This window comes from Pangasianodon hypophthalmus, chromosome 18 (assembly GCF_027358585.1).
Source record: "Pangasianodon hypophthalmus isolate fPanHyp1 chromosome 18, fPanHyp1.pri, whole genome shotgun sequence".
NCBI lineage: Eukaryota > Metazoa > Chordata > Actinopteri > Siluriformes > Pangasiidae > Pangasianodon > Pangasianodon hypophthalmus.
In genome coordinates this window covers 16126683-16139951 of record NC_069727.1, presented here as the reverse complement: position 1 = coordinate 16139951, position 13269 = coordinate 16126683, and the positions used below count along the sequence as shown (strand labels likewise).

The following is a 13269-nucleotide window of genomic DNA, read 5'->3' as shown; positions in this document are numbered from 1 at the left end:
TTACACGCCATTGTTACTATGCAAGCAATTTCCTCCATGATGTCAGCACAGCAGACAACCTCTAAATTCCCCCAGGAATAACAAAAATACAGCCCGGCAAATTAGCACCAGGGTCTAAACACATCACAAATAAACAATATGATCAAAAGTGGACGCCTGACAATCACACCCATATGGTAATTCCCCAAACAGCTGCTACAAAGTTGGAACCACTTTGAATGTGCTTCCTTTGTATGCTGTAGCATTACAATTTTACCTTCACTGGAACTAAGAGGCCCAAACCTGTTCCAGCATGGCAATGCCCTTGTGCACAAAGCGAGCTCCATGAAGACATGGTGTGTGAAGGTTGGAGTGGAAGAACTCGAGTGTCCTGCACAGAGCCCTGACCTCAACCCCACTGAGCACCTTTGGGATGAACTGGAACACCAACTGAACCCCAGACCTCCTCACCAACATCAGTGCCTGATCTCACTAATGCTCTTGTGGAGGAATGATCATGAATCCCCACAGCCACGCTCCAACATCTAGTGGAAAGCCTTCCCAGAAGAGTGGAGCTTATTATAACAGCAAAAGGGGGAAAAAATCTGGACTGGGATGTATGGGAGTGATGGTCAGGTGTCCACATACTTTTGGCCATTTAGTTGTATGTAATGTAATGGGTCCCTGGAGGACTAGTGGTTAGGCCTCGGCGCTCTCATCGCCGCTACCTGGGTTCGATTCCCAGCCAGGGAATCAACCCCAACGCCAGCCTCAAGACAGTGCACTCCCAGTGCCGGTCCCAAGTCTGGATAAAATTGGGGAGGGTTGCATCAGGAAGGACATCCGGCATAAAAACTGTGCCAAATCAAATATGCGGACCAATGATCCACTGGGGCTACCCCTAATGGGAGCAGCCGGAAGAAGAACAGCGAAGAAGAACAGTGTATTTAATGTAATGTTTCATGGTGGAGTTTTCCTTTAATACTTGATACAGAAGATTTCTACTAGTTGTAGTTATGACAGGTGCATTTCCTTTCCAAAATTATGCCTAAAGTGTTTTTGTCTGCCTTGCAAACTTTACTGCGTCCTCACCGCAGCATTTTTGGTTTTATCAACATGTTTTTGGGTTACAGAAACTACTGAAAATACTCAGCATGAAACTAAGCATACTGTTGACTCAAGAGAAGAGCCTCTGTGTTCCAGAAGAAAATTCTCACAAACTGTAGTGTAGAATGCAGTACGTGTAGTATGTAGTACAGCTGACCGAGTATTTCGATCAGATGTCGTGTTTACGAGTTCGTTGGTGGGCGTGGCTCGTTTCAGACATGTCGTAAGCGCTGTATGAGGCTGTAGCTGGGACATGTTTAAAGGGAGGAGCTTAATGAGAAAGCGCATCTCTTACAGAAGACCGTCGATTTCTGAGGACTGAGGCGCCTGAGCGCAAACCTCGTAAACTCTGTGTTTTCTAGGCTAAAGCTCAGCCAGGTTTGCACCCAGTGGCAGGTAAGTTGTGGAGCATGGAGTAAGTTGTGACTTATTTAACCGAGCTGACAGTTTTGGCGCACGGGGTAAAAGTTCCTTGTGAAGTTTTGCTGTGCGTATCCGTCACGTCGCGCGTTGTAGGCGTGCGTAACGCGGCGCTTTGCGCTTTGCGCTTTGCTGCTCTGCATGGAATGCTGGAATGTTTCTGTTTATTTGGTGATATTGTTTTCGTTATCTATGTTGAAGCTTATTGAAGTACTCAGATGCAGTCCTGCTTTGTTTACAGAAAGACCTGTTCATCATGTTTGTTGTCCTGGCAGAAGTGTACAGATTAGACATAGAAGTCAAGCCTGGGATGAAGAATATGGAATGAGTTTGGAATGAGATCTGAATTTAAAATGTACTCATCTGAATTTTTATGCTTTTATGCTTTTATGAATTGGAAAAGTTTTGAATCAAATTGATATGGTGTTTCATTTCTTTAATGTATGTGCAAGGTTTACAAATGTTATAATAATCAGATGCATAAATTAAAATAGAATTTTTGGTGAATTCAGTTCCTTAAAATTCAGATTCAGGGCAGTACAGAGCTACAGCGGTTCAATTCTGAGCTCAGGTTACGCTCTGTGTGGTGTTTTGGATGTACACTCTGTGTCAGTGTGGGCTTTCTCTGGGTTCTCCAGTTTCCTCCAACCTCCCAAAAACATGCTGGTAGGTGGACAGGCTACACTAATGTGTCCCTAGGTGTGTGGTGTCCAATGACAGACTGGCATCATATCTAGGATGTGTTCCCGCGTCAAGCCTAGTGCTCCCGGGACAGGCTCTGGATCCACGGTGACCCTGAGCAGGGTAAAGCGTTTACTGAAAATGAGTGACATTCAGATGCAAATTTTTAAAGCGCTAAATTGTTGGCTCATTGGCTGAAATGCCAGCGATCGAATCTGTGATCATTTGCTTTGGTTAAATCCCCACATGTAGTGTTTTGAAAATTTGAATCTGAATTTGAAGAACTGAATTTGTGCTAATTTCAAATTATAATATTTAATTTGATCTAATTCAACTTCCAAATATTGCTTAAAACTTCAAATAAATGCATAAAAATTCAGATTTGTGCATTTTAACCTCAGATTTTAATGGCACGTTTCTCATTGGATAGTGAGATTATCCTTAATCATTTTTATGAACTCATTTATATACCTAGCAAAATTCCCAGTGCAGAATAAACCATTATATTTGTGCTGAATAAATAATTTACGTGGGTCTTTACTTGAACGTCTGTAGTGTTGAATCTCTCCTGCAGTACTGAGTGAGTGTGTTTATTTGCTTCCAGCAGGAATCACTGTAGGTATTCATTTAGAACTCAGAATTAAGCTGTGCAACATGTTATCCGAACGCACAGCCTCTTGTTCAGCAAACTTTTCTTTCTTGCTGTGGTCAATTGTGTAGTCGTGGTAAGTTTATTTATTTAATCTGTGCAAGGGGTCCCTAATTTCAGCCAGGCGTGGAGGGCTGGAGTCCAGCCCAGGTAGGAGGTGTAATTTCCCTGCACCTCGTAGTGAGTGCACTTTAAAATGCTGCTATGAGACACTTTTTTCTATTGATCTTTCTATTACACCTTTCTCCATCTCTTTTTTTCTACTTAATTGCACGGTAGCGTAGAGCCTACAGTTTAGAGAAATTATTTGCACTACTTTCTTCCATCAAATACCATCCTGCTGTCCTGTCTAGTCAGAGTGCGCTGTCCTGTGTATTTATTGTATATTTTGCACTCGTCTCACCCTGTTGTATATTTGCACTTTATGCAGTCCTCTGTACTGGGCTACTGCATTGTTACGTGTTGCACCATAGTCCTGAAGAAACAGCATTTCATTCCAGTATATACAAGTTATATAGTGGAACAACAATAAAAATCCACTTGACTTGAGTTGACTTCTGGACAGGATTTTGGGACCCTTGATCTAAGGTCTTCACTTACCGAGACTTTCAGTAGCATCATCTATGCTGTATAATTTGGCTGGATTCCCCCCTCCTTGTTCTCTTCCCAAAATATTTGCGGTGTGCTGTTGCCAGTCACGAACATTCTTGTATTGTTTCATCTGTTTTCTGTTGTGGAATTGTGGACAGGCCGGGGCTGGAGGATGGGAGAGTGGTTTGTTTTGCTAAATGAATTCTCTGTGCTGATTAGTGTGCAGTAAAGGAACTTGTGGATTTTACTAACACTATTGCTAACACCATAACATGCCATCATGGCTCAGAAATACCCAAATGCCTTTTGGCACACCAAGATAATTGAGTGTACTATCTTGATAACATCCATTTGAATCATGGAAAAGTTCAGAAGTTGATCTTGAAGCAACTTTTTGTCCAGCGTGATCATTCAGGCTTGTGTTTAAATGCTAATGTACTATATAGGTACCAGTGCAGGCTCTTGAGAGAGAGAGTAATTGGTCACGAAACTGGATCTGATAACAGTGTGGTGTTTGGAAAATATGAGGGGAATGCCCTTGCCTTATAAGGAACAGATTGAACCTGGTGACAGACGATTGAAATAGCCTCTGGAATGCACAACTGCACCATTTTCTCTCTTTTTTAACCCTCCCACTCTGTCTCTGTCTCTCTCTTGCTCTCTTCTTTGCTCTTTTCTTTTGCTGTAACGTGAGGGTGTGTGGAGCCCAGAGGAATCTGGCAGTAATTCCGCACAGTGATAACGAGGCTTTGCCATAGGCCTGGCTGGGGCAGGATGTACAGAACACTACCCTGTGTTTCCGGAGTCTAGATCCTTCAGGTCCAAGCTGAAAAACACAACTACAACACAGAGGTTGATATAGGAACAGAGTTGCCTGTTGAAGATCTTAAACTGATCCAATTTAGGACTGGCACCACCCTAAACTATTCATTTTAGCCTGATAAGCAACATATCAAACTGTGTAAAATCAGTTTTGTGCTGTTGTGTTTGTATCATTTTTGCTTGAATCTCAAATATGTAATTATGCTATCTGCAGATGACAGTGTAATTAGAGAGTTTGTATCGGAACACTTCTCATTAAACTTCGGCAAAACACTTTCCTTAATTTCAGGTTATCACACAAAAGTGGAATTGCTTTGCTTTGAAAAGGGCATGCATATTTCTGAATATATTTCAATTCATTTCAATTCAGTTTTATTTGTATAGCCCTTTTAACAATGGCCATTGACACAAAGCAACTTTACAGGAATATATAAATTTAGGATATAAATTTTAAACTTATAAATTTATAAAATTTATAAATTTATCCCTAATCAGCAAGCCAGAGGCAACAGTGGTGAGGAAAAACTCCCTGAGATGATATGACGAAGAAACCTTGAGAGGAACCGGACTCAAAAGGGAACCCATCCTCATCTGGGTGACACCGGATAGTACAATTATAAATAAATCCCTTCTGTAACTGCGTACTACATGGTCAGCAAGTGCAATTGTGTAAACAGGAAATTCATTACAGTTTTCACATGAAGTCTATTTTGTTGAAATGTCAACTGTTCACTGATGGAGACTTGAGTGCAAAACTGTTTGTGGTAATTGCAGTCCTAAAGCTATCATAGCAATTGTAGTCCTAAGCCATCATAGCAAAACTGTTCATATCAATCACAGTCCAAAGTCATCTTCATGGTTTTTTAGTGGTACCATCCACAGTAATCTCATTGATCTTTAGGCTATCCATGTGGGGCCATCCTCAGCAGCAGCGAGTGAAGTACTCATAAGTCAAAGAAAAAATATACGAGAGCATTTTTTAAATGGATCCCTGTAAAATAATACTGAGAAAATGTTTACTTTGGACAACCCTGGTGAAAGTTCAATTAGCTTTCTGTTACAGTGATTAACACTGGAGGAGAAAGCTCAAGGGACGCAGTCCATCAACTCTGACCACATCATGTTCTGCAATAGCCGTCCTGTGCTTTTAATCTGATACCCTGTACTTTGTAAGTGGAATGAGCCTGCATATCCACTTGTCTAACCCAGTGCATTTTTGCCTGCTTTGAGGTCTTTTAATGATCTGTTTAACTCTTAACTAGTTATGACGATCGAGGATTGGGAGGAAGGGAGGGCACCAATTTAGGACATTCCTCGATTGTGAGATCAGAGCTGTCTGAAACCTTAGCTCATGTTTACTTAGGTCCCTGCAAATATCCAATAATTGCCTTGCAGATGTTTTGATTGTAATATACTGTATAAATCTGAAATTCCTCTTTCACGCTCCCATTTTCAACCCTTCAGTGGAAAGCTTTTTTTTTTTTTTTTTTACTGGTAATTTGACATTGTGGTCTGTTGTTCTTCGGTGTGGTTGCAGTTTTCAGCAGAAAAGTGGGATTCTGGAACAGAAATGGTGAGATGGATTGAGACTGTGTAATTCCTACGTAGGGAGACTTGAAGTAAGCCAGAACTGCTGATGTGCAAGGATTTCTTTTGGATGATGGATAACGCTGACGGATGAGTTCTTTTCGCTCCATTGCCCAAGGGTGCAGCCATGTTAGATTTAGAAATAAATCCTCTCTGTAGAGGGCACATGGTTGGAGCTGTAGTTTAAACGTATAAGGTCATCCTGGTCATGTGCACAGTGGCGTATTTTACAGCACACAGTTAAAGTCACATTGAATTAAAATCTTTTTATTCTCTTTTCGTGAACTTCACAGTGCAGATGAATTTCCTTGTCATTTTGTTGAAATCTATTTTAAAACATGCGCCAATTCCAATCATCTTACAGGATGTCAAGCGATGTCAAGTTGCCAGCGATGTCAAGTTGCCAAAAGGTTATATTGATAAAGTAAAGTGTTGCTGATGAACAAGACTCTGAATCTCTCCTCATCTGATAAAACAGTTACAGGAAATGTCTGAGCGAATCTGTTTTGGTCTCTCTTCAAGCCTCTTCCCAATGGGAACCTCTGCTATTCGGGCCCAAACTAAACAAACATCTAATCAAGGCATGGATAATGTGCTTCTGCTGAAGTGGCATTTAAGGCCCCCATTCGATGACCGGTATTTGAGGAATTATAGAACGTATGTAGACCGGCCATTTTAAAAGGAACACTGGTCCTACTGCTCATTCATGGAATTATCCAATCACCCAACCATGTGAAAGCAGCACAGTGTATAAAATCATACAGACACAGGTCTAGAGCTTCAGTTAATGTTCACACCAAACATTAGAATGAGAGAAAATGTGATCTCTGTGACTTTGACCATGGCATGTTTGTTGGTGCCAGATGGGCTGGTTTGAGTATTTCAGAAACTGCTGATCTCCTGGGATTTTCACACACAATAGTCTCCAGGGTTTACACAGAATGGTGTGAAAAACAAAAACATTCAGTGAGTGGCACTTCTACAAAAGTGGAGGAAATGCCTTGTTGATGACAGAGGTCAGAGGAGAATGGCCAGACTGATTCAAGCTGACAGGAAGGCTATGGCAACTCAACCACTCTTTACAACCGCGCTGAGCAGAAAAGCATCTCAGAACACACAATATGTTGAGCCTTGAGGCAGATGGGCCACAACAGCAGATTACCACATCAGGTTCCACTGCTGTCAGCCAAGAACAGGAATCTGAGGCTACTTTATGGCACAGGTTTACTGAAACTGGACAGCTGAAGACTGGAAAAAGACCACGCAATGATGTTTTTCCAATCTTCAATTGTCCGGTTTCTGATATTTGATTTGACATTAACTCAAACTCTTGACCTGTATGTGCATGATTTTATGCATTGCACTGCAATTTGATTGGCTTATTGGATAATTACATGAATACGTAGAGGTGTGGGTGTTCCTATTAAAATGGCTGGTGAGTGTATATACTGTATATGTATATATGTTGGCTTATGATGCATGACGTGATACGACCTGCTGGTGCAAAGTTATTTCATTTTCCGTCAGCGCTGGAGATATACACCGACAAAAGGCAAAGAGACCACTGGCAACACAAAGTGGGTGGGCCAAGTGACTTGTGAAAGTTGAGTTCAAGCGACGTGGAAACAATCAAAAGGAATATTTTTTTTTCTACTATTTTGTTGCCAACAGTTTTGTTTAGATATTGATTTAATTGTATTTGGCATGAATAAGCATTGTACTGGTCCATTTCCATTTCAGTTTCCTCTAGGTTCTCCAGTTACCTCCCACAGAGTCAGGACCAGACTCCAGTCCTGTCTGACCAGAGCACTGCAGGTTTTACTATTCTACTTCAGTTAACATGCCTGGAACAACTCATCACCTAATTACCACGGTCTTTATGGGCTGAATTTGGTGCGCCATAGAGAGACAGCACAAATCTCTCCATTGATGTGGTTCACCAGGAGTGGAGTCTGATCCTCTTGCTCTGCGTGGTGTGTTAAATATGTCTTGACATGTATATATAAGCTGTACCTACTTTTCAGTCCTCTGAGGACACAGTAATCCTAGCAGTTTGTATTAGTTTATCAAGAATCATGGCAGTGCTGTAATTCATCACTTTGCATTTCCCTGCACGGTATCAGACAGCTGGCACAGATTCAGTGGCAGAAACAGGTTCCCTGTGAGTGGTGTTTAATTAAGAACGCTCTTCTGGGAGAGAGGCTGGCATCTGAGAGCCTCTTACCTCATAAGAAACGTGCTAGAAACGGCTCTGTTCCAAACACTCGAGCTGTTATTAAACAACGCAAGTCTGGCTTTCTTAAAGGGGATTTTATTAGCACTCGGCTGCAGTTCATTTGTAGGGTGACTCAGTCAGTGGGTCTGCTACACATCCCAGACATGGCCACTGCATTCAAGGAGCTATTGAGGGTATTTATGTGCTACTTATACCGTCAGTCAGCAAAGATATTCATAGTGGGAATGAATCAGCTTCTCAGCCGTTCTTAAGCTGACAGAATGGGGATAATCACACAGTCAGTCCTTACAGTTGGTTATGAGATTACATCACAGGCGTGTAGACGAGAGAACTGTGTTAACAGCTAAGCAGAAGGCACAATGACACAGGGGTACAGGGTTACGATGGTCTCGATCTGTCTATCCTGGGTTTAGTGGAGTAAACAGACTGAAGACTGGGGAGTTCACCAATTGTGGGCATGTTCTGATTAATGAAACAGACTGCACATGTATGTGATTACAAGAGGGGAAAAGATGCCCCAGACATGCAGTGTGTGTGAAAGACAGAGGAGGAAAGGGGGGCCGCCCTCATTAAGGTCTGATTTAATGAATATAGCAGTGCCATGGAGAACAGTGAACTCTTGTTACAGTAATGGCTGCTGTGTGCATGTGTGTGTGTGTTTGAGAGACATAGAGAACAAGTGAGTGCAGGGCTTCTCAAGACTATGACAGACATCTGAGAGACCACCTTGGATAATAACAGCCTTCCATTAGTTCAGGTTCAACTTAATGATCAGTAATAGCATCCCAGCTGCCCAGACCTGTCTGGAGTGTAACAGTCACTCAGTCAAGCTCTCCGCCGGCACAGCCACACACAGCACTTTGTGCCAGAGTGTGTTTATGTGGCACAGGTGGATAGCTGGAAATGAGAGAGTTTTTATAGTGCAAGTATGTCAGAGTTCACAGTACTGCAGAGTCTACCTCATTTAACACATTCAAGTCAGATAATCACCAAGGGATCAATGTGGTTTGATTTAAGAGAGAAAGCATTAATCCCTATATCAGGGGTCACCAACTGTCCGAGAACCAGCAAAGTATTTCAGGGGATCGAACTGAGCACTTGAAACACATTGTAGCAGAAATGAGCAATGTATGAAAAAATGGCTGTAGTATTATAGTCAGATCCTCTGTTGCTGTTTTTTGTGGCCAATCACATATATTAGGTCAGAAAAAGTTTTCACAGATTTTCTTTTTTTATTTCATTTACCTTTTCTGATCTGATGAGTGAAGAGACAACATGTTTGAAAAAGAGACAACATGTTTAAAAAAGCCAAAAATCAAGATGAATCAGAATGTTCAAAGACAAATGGACAGAGAAATGTGTGTTTATTCTCTGCTTCAGGTTCAAAATAGACATCTCATCTATTCGGAGTCTGTGGTGCTAGTCAAAATGTATGGAATTAAATTTGTGCCAAAAGTATTGAATGTAACTTTTCAAGAAATGAACAAAAATATACAATGAGAAAGAAGAAAAACAATCTGAAACTGAAAAAAATGAACTCAGTGGCAAAAATTTAACATGGTATTCAAATAAACAGCATTCTTTGTTATCAGTATTCTAAGCTTCCTTTTTCACTAATCATGGTTTATGAATGCGCTGCCGGAGTTTTCTTTTACTCTTTCAAAGTTTTTGTTTACGCTCCTCAAGTTTACGTTCACCATTCTGGCACAAACCTCTCATGTGGGCGGGCTTAACAGGGATTTACTCTCATTGGTTAGTGAGATATGGATCGACACTCCCTGATCTGGAAGTACAGACGCTCCTGAGAGCTCATCTCGAAAAAAATAGTAGTACAAACACTATAACTATACAGAGAACTGCATCCAGAATGCTCTCCAAAATTCACGCCACTGAAGACTCTACTTCCAGGTCAGGAAGCTGTCAATCCAAATCTCACTAGCCAATGAGAGTAATTCGCTGTGAAGCCCGCCTACACGACGGGTTTGTGCCAGAATGGCGAACGTAAAATTGCGGAGCGTAAACAAAAACTCAGGCAGCGCATTCATTAGTGAAAAAGAAGCTTAGAAAACTGTTAACAAAGAATGCTTTGAATACCATAATGGTCAAATTTTTGCCACCAACTTCACTGTTTTCAGTTGCAGAATTTTATTTATTGAAAAGTTACATTCAATACTCTTGGCACAAATTTAATTCTGTAAAAATGTAGCAACATGAAGTGCCACTACAGAACAAAATATAACCGCTTCGAATGGTCTTATTTATAGCCATGAACTAATCGTTTATGGTTAAGTAATAAAAGGTAACTGTTGTCACCATTCAGTTATGTTAGTTGCTGGACCCTCACAGATGTTTATTGCATACCGCTGACCTATATGGCTGGTGTGGGTAAATGCCAGGCAGGAATCATTGTGGGTTTAGAGCACCCTTAGCAGTGGATTCACTATAAATCTAGGCTTACTACAAATCCTGACAAAGTTAAAGAAAATAACAGGCCATGTTAAAGCAAAGACATCTTTAATATAAATGTCTTTCAATCTAGATATTCCCTGGAATAATATTCCAGAGTTTAGAGGATATGTAAGAATAAACATTCGACCAGTTAAGCTGATCCTCTGGATAACAGTAGGCCTGTCTTCAAGTCACTATAAAGATTATTTTGAGGACTTCACATGAACATTTAATAAACAGTCTGCTAATATTTTTAGAAGACATGGGAGACATGCATTAACTTAATTAAATAAAGGTAGCTGGCTTCAAAAAACAAGACTAAACAAGTCTAGTCTTACCTGACTACCATGACCTGCATGCTTTCTGCATGTTCCAGTGAGACAGGATCAGAAATGCTTCTCCCATCTTCCATATCTTACTCCAGAGAAAAATGATTTGATGTCTAGCAGCCTGCAATCTTACAAGCTATTCTTCTGCATTTAGTGCTGAAAAGTTTACTCATCTGTAGTGCACATATTGACTGAAATAGGCCAAATAACCTGGAAATCCTTAATGGCATTTATTATCTTTAGTTTATAAAACTATATACCATTGTCTTTGTTGTATGTAATAAAATGGGGTATTAATAATGTTAATTATATTTAGCAAACAGGCAGAATAATAACAATAATTGCATACTATATATGACTTTAAAAGTGTTTCATTCTGGATTCACATGCATACTAGCAAGCGAAAAAAAGAGAATGGGAGCTTATCATTTCCTATGCGAATTTGCAACACAGGGATGCAATCCCAGCCACAAACCACATTTAAATTTAACCTGCGTTCACACTAGCAAATAATAATCTGCTTCACTTGTCACTTGCTCTTCTATGCACTGAACTATTGTTCAAAATGCATTTTAATATTGTAGTAAAATTCAAATAAAGGTGAAACTGAGCATATATTATATATATAAACTGAGAACATTATATATATATCCTTACTATTAGTGCACTGTACACTGTTAAATGTGAATTAAATGTAGTGAGGACAGGTGTCAGTGGTCTGAAAATGCACACTATGGGATTGATCTGAGGAGTTACCTGAATTTACTAGACTATTTGGATTTACTGTGTCAAAAGCAATGAATGAGCAGTGCATAGGAAATGAATGAGTGCCTCTCGCTTTGTCACTAGCTAGTGTGAACATTGAGTGATACTTACAAGTTAATAATACAGTAGATTCGATACATTTTGCTATTGTCAGTTCCTATCTGAACTATAGAAAAGACAGACATTGCACACTCACAAGCGATAACAGTAGCAGTCACTACATGGCCACAAGAGACAAACCTGCAGTGACATCAATGACTTGTCATTTGCTGGTGTGAGCACAAGGTCAGTCCGTCTGTCAGAGAGAGAAAATTAAAGCTCTGGGCTGGCCGGCTCGATGGTCAGGCAATTACATAGAAAAACAATGAAACTCAATATTTCAGATGACTAAAGTAATCCATCACAGGGCTTTAAAGCGCATCCAGTGCCTAGTTCAAAGTGTGTCTGTGGGTTTTAGAGAAAGAAAGAGAGATGGACACAAAATAGAACCACAGTCAGAAGGAAGCAGTGAATTCTTCACATAGCCAGATAGTGTCAGGGCATGGACAAATTCTGGCTTTATTCACAAGTCTTTATATAGAATCAACTGTGTGTTAGTGCCTACAGATTCATGGAAGAACAATATAGGTGCACAATATATTGGTTTTTAATTAATCGACTTATCCATGAAACCATGGGCTAACACATGCTTCCTCAAAGATACACGACAGCTGCATATTTTCGAACTCCTGCTCATGCTGCATCACAGGGCACTGTAACACACTTGGAAGAAAGTGCTATCTACCTTCTTCTGAATACATGAGCTCACAGACCCCCGCAATTGGCTATTATTGGTGTGATTGACCGGAGAGGGAAAATATGCCATTCCTCCCTCTCAGAGAGCACAACTAATTATGCTCCTTTGGTTCCTGCTCATGGATGGCCGTAGCATAGAGTGAATGCTTTTCTGTTGCCCCACTCAGGAGCCCAGTCTTTATCTTCTATCCCCTGATTTTTTAGGCTTAAAGGCAAGTGCTTGTGTATAAAGGCACTGGTATAATTTGAAAAAATCCTCAGACACTAATCTCAGACGCCTCTACTCAAGAAAATTCTGGGAATCTCAGAGACGTGAACTATATGCAGGTAATTTGCATAATCTGAATGATCATCTGTGTAAGGCAACTATGAAAATGACTAACTTTCCCGGCATAAATATTGACTTTTGAGCTTAAGTTGTTGACTCTCAGTACAGCCGTAAATGTTTTATTGCATGCTCTGAGTATCAGTCTCAGATTTTCCATGACCATTTCTGTAAGGTTTTGATACAGTTTGATTAATTACACCAATCCAAATCCACAAACATTAATCACTTCTGGCAAAATAATGCAGGATGCCCCTTAAACGTGTCACATCAAAGGTTCACCAATGTGTCTTTGATACATTGCAGGCCATAAGACAGACCCATTATGAAATATTATAATTGCAGTGTAGCATTTTGTCCAGCAGCCTCATATTGAGTGGCACCTACATAAACAGCCCTACCAACCTGCTGACAATAGCAGTCGATGTAAATCTGAGCGAAAGAAGTGACTACACAAGTGTAATGGGAGGAGCGCAGCTAGAGGCACAGGAAAGGGTTCTACACAGGAATGTGTGGTCTGAATATCCTTTGCAGC

At 40.6% G+C, this 13269-nt stretch overlaps 1 protein-coding gene across 1 annotated transcript in view; it reads left to right on the top strand.

The window, feature by feature from the left end:
- Positions 1-1337: 1337 nt before the first annotated feature.
- The window catches only part of cald1a (caldesmon 1a), a 54994-nt gene continuing 43062 nt past the window's right edge, over positions 1338-13269 (top strand). Inside the window, exon 1 of the mRNA XM_026923661.3 lies at positions 1338-1482. The gene's annotated coding sequence lies outside the window, so the exon portion shown is untranslated. The remainder of the gene's footprint in view (positions 1483-13269) is intronic.